The sequence below is a fragment of the Berghia stephanieae genome, chromosome 8 (assembly GCF_034508935.2).
Source record: "Berghia stephanieae isolate SIO BIC M18660-M18661 chromosome 8, UCSD_Bste_1.3, whole genome shotgun sequence".
NCBI classification, from domain to species: Eukaryota; Metazoa; Mollusca; class Gastropoda; order Nudibranchia; family Aeolidiidae; genus Berghia; species Berghia stephanieae.
The window spans coordinates 40,535,693-40,540,492 of NC_088367.1; positions in this window are offsets into that span (position 1 = coordinate 40,535,693).

Genomic DNA, 4,800 nt, shown 5'->3' on the forward strand with positions numbered 1-4,800 from the left:
CTTTACCTTCTAATATTAGATCGTCTTTCCTTTTATAGCCTTCCCTCGAATTAATTTCTAATTAGTGAATACTTTTCGTTCTACATTCTGTCACGTAGCCACTTATTATAAAAGCTGATAGGTCTAACATTCGACACTCACTTCTCTCCACAATCTATGCCGGACGGCCAGTCGCTCTATTCCTTATATATACTGGAAGATTTTTATCTTTTGGGACTTTGTAGATATTATATCTACACCATTAAGACGCCGGAGCTTTTAACTTTGATTGTATAATCTTCAAGGATCAAACCCGAGCCCGCTGTCAAGGAATTACACAATAACCCCTTACCAATTGCCTGGAAGTGGAATTTTACGAGCCCGAGCCTATTATCAGACGAATATATCATCCAAGCCTGTCAACTGCCTGGAAACGTAAACTTAAGAACCTGACATATTATCATAAGTTACGTAATATATTCACATCTCTATTTGTAACTGCCACGATCACTGTTTATCTCTTTTAATTAAATTTCATCATTATTTTTATTTCATTGTAAACAAATCGTTAATTGTTTTTCATTTATAGTAACTAGTAAATTCTGGGGCCTCATTCTACATATATCTTTATGCATAGTCGAGTAGCTCTTTACTCACTTGAGACCATGACATTTTGGAGGGGACACATATAAAGAATTGAATTTATTTAGTTACATATATCTATTTCATCTAACTTTAAAGTTGAAATTGTAAAACTCTTAATTGCCCCACTTGATCATATTTTAATTGAACTCCCTATTTACAAGATTATTTTTTTTTCTTTTTCATTTCTTCATTTCAAAGGAATAGCAATTTATCCATTCATTCTTTCATTCAAATTGAATAGCATTTTATTGATTCATTCCTTCATTTATTTATTCATTTATAAATTATTCATTCATTCATTGTTCATTCATTTATTTATTCATTCATTCATTCATCCATTCATTCGTTTATTCACTCATTTATCCAATCATTCATACATTTATTCCTCCCTTCATTCTTTCATTCATACATGATCCATTCATTCATTCATCTATTCACTCAGTTTTTCATTCATTCATTCATTCCTTGTCCACTTTGTTATTATATCACTCATTTCATTTTGTTGTTTGCCTCATTCATGAATTGTTTTCAATATGTTTACATTCCATAACGATTCATTCACCTATCATCCAATCACTCAGTGTTGTGAACACATTTTGTAACTATTGTAAATCTTACGATATTTTATTGTTTTGTATTTCAGACATCACTGTTAAACACTCTTCAATGCCTAATTACAATTGTTGAACAACCATTGAACAAGAGAGAGGTCCCAGCCACGAACTGAGTTGGTAAATATATCCTTCATTATTCTCTTTTACATGAGTTGGGCATCACATAGTAACTATAGACATCGTGATTTGTTTTGCATAGTGATTTGTTTTAAATGCATTTTTGGCATATTACTGTTACCGAAAACCACTTATATATTATGTTCTGAAAAGTGAGTCTTTAAAAACAAATAATAATAAAAGGAGTCTACTAACCGTCGTGTTATATTTAGTGATAGATAACTTGGGATTATTTTGGCATCCTATTATTGTTATCACACTCTAGTATATTAGCGTCATTGCGAATAATTGTACACAAACTAGCGACGAGTCACAAACATTGGTGATAAATTTTTCGTAGTAACATAGTTTAGAGTACACGCGATTGACACATTGTTATTGACACAAGTCATAATAACTCCGCATTGTATTGACACATTGCTTTATAAGATATAACGATAAAAGGCATCAAATTCAACATACATAATAAGTTGAAATAAGAGAGAGAGAGATTTCTTAAAATAGAACAGTTCATTCCAGTAAGTGTAAATAAATAAAACAGTCAGTAACAGTATCCTGTCAATATAATATATATAAAACATCGTAACTAATTTATTGCAAAAATGGAAACATATAAAAGATACTTAAGTCTCGCAAAGGACTTAGAAATACCCCAGGAAAGAATATTTTCATGGTGCGAAGAGAAATAAAAGAAGAAAATGAAGAAAGAATTCGTAGAGAAAAAAAGAACACGAAGAAAGAATTCGTAGAGAAGAAAAAGAACACGAAGAAAGAATTCGTAGAGAAGAAAATGAAGAAAGAATTCGTAGAGAAGAAAAAGAACACGAAGAAAGAATTCGTAGAGAAGAAAATGAAGAAAGAATACGTAGAGAAGAACGAGAAGAAAGAGTCCAAGAAAGGGAACTAAAAAGACAAATGGCTTTAGCAGAAGAAGAAACCAAAAGGACCCAAATGATGCTGGAAATTGAAAAAACAAAAAACCGGTCATGAAAGAAAACATAATAATAGTGATGAATTTTTCGTGAAACTTCCACGCATGCCAACATACGATGAACGCTCAGACTGTCTAGAATCCTTCTTACACCGATTCGAAGTTCAGGCTAAAGGTTATCGTTGGCCAGAAAGCAAATGGGCCACAGCCTTGATTAACTGCTTATCTGGAGAACCGCTAAAAGTTTTCTATACCTTAACAACTGAAGATGCAGATGATTATGGTAAAATTAAAGACGCTCTACTAAAAATATTTAGATTAACGGAAGATGGTTACCAGGAAAGGTTTCACACTGCAAAACCGGAAAGTGGAGAAGACTTTAATACATTCGTGAACCGAATTACTCAATTTCTAAATCGGTGGCTTGAGTTGGCAAACGTAAAACAAGACGACTTTGCAGGCCTTTACTATCTCACGCTGAAGAATCGAATCTATCAAGCTTGCAACCCAGATTTAGTCGCATTCTTTAAAGAGAGAAAGCCAGAAAACTTGGACAAATTATAAAACCTACGCAGAAAACTTTAACAGCGCACATCCATTGACACCCCTTAGCAGAACATTGAAGGAACCATACTACGCTGCCGCTGCTCAGAGTCCATGTACACCTAACGTTCATTACTCAAATAGAACGAGCCGATCAATCACTCGGAACACGCAAGTGAAACAAGATGATCATAGTAACAAACCATGGAACAAACAGTTCAATAGAGACCATAGCCGATCCTATCAAAACAAAACAAGAAATAGCACTGACACTAATACTGAGTATAAGAAAACCAACAAACCTATAATTAAATGTCAATATTGTGGAATGAAAGGCCACACAGCAGACAAATGTTACAAAATCGTGGGATATCCAAAAGAAACTGCAAATGCATCACTCCAAACAAGTGTAAACAATCAGACACGAGTAATGTCAGGAGAAAATATAAATGTGTATTGCGTGAAAGGTATGTCACTTTTAACACAAACTCACAAGTCAGGATCGCTATTTTTTTGTGAAGGCAAAGCTAATGGAACTGATTGCAAAATCTTGAGAGACACAGGATGCAGTACAGTAGGAATAAAAGCATCTTTGATCAATGACGAAGACAAAACTGGAAAAACGGTACAATGCATCACATTCAGTGGCACAGTCGAAACCTTTGAAACAGCTAATGTGTACATAGAAACCCCATACTATACAGGAATAGTGGAATGCTGTATACTTCCCAACCCCGTCGCTGATGTTATTGTTGGCAATATAAAAGGTCTTAAAGACAACCCAACAGATGTAAAAGAATGGTCATTAACCCAAGAAACAGCTTGTCTAGCAGAAACAAGAAAGATGACTAAGACAACAGAGAAGCCAATGACTATTTCTCTTGAACCACAACAATTTGACAGGAACAGGTTCATTGAAGAACAGAAAAAGGACCCGACTTTAACATCATATTTCAATATCGCAAACAAAGGGACGAAATCAAAAGTTGAATACATCATTGAAAAAGATATTCTGTTCAGGTTACATAGAAAAAGAAACAAAATAGCTAAACAACTGGTCACGCCGAGTATTTACAGAACCAAAATCCTTGGAATAGCGCACGATTCAATAACTTCTGGACATCTTGGGAGCTCTTCCACATTGAAGAGAATATCCGAGAATTTCACATGGCCTGGAATTACTAAAGACGTCCGAGAATATGTGAAATCGTGTGACACATGCCAAAGAAGAGTCGCAAAAGGCAGAATACCGAGATTGCCATTAGAGACAACCCCAGTTATTGAAAAAGTTTTTCAAAAAGTTGCAATTGACATTATAGGCCCTTTAACAAAATCAGATAGAAACCATACACACATACTAACACTAGTCGATTACGCAACCAGGTGCCAGAAGCGATAGCATTGAAATCAACTACATCGGATCACATAGCTGAAGCATTGATGACAATTTTTACTAGAATAGGCATACCAAATGAGATAATGTCGGACAATGGACCCCAATTTACATCACATATGATGCATGAAACCATGAAACTCATGGGAATCCAACACTCATTCACAACTCCCTACCACCCCCAAGCAAATGGTCTTTGTGAAAGATTTAATGGCACTCTAAAGAATATGTTAAGAAAAGTGTCAGCAGAAAAACCAGATGATTGGGACAGATACTTACCAGCAATCCTATTTGCATATAGAGAAATACCCCAAGAATCTACAGGCTACTCCCCATTTGAGTTGATGTATGGACGATCACCTCGCGGCCCGATCAATATAGTAGCCGACATTTGTAAAGGGAATGAGGAGGACAATAACGAAATTATGTTTGCTTACGAATATGTAAGAAACCTGAAAGACAGAATAGAGGACACGTGTAAGCTAGCACAGGAATCCGTCACTAAAAAAGCAGAGAAATACAAGGAATACTCCGATCGAAAAAGCAAATCAAGAAAATTTGAGATTGGTGACAAAGTA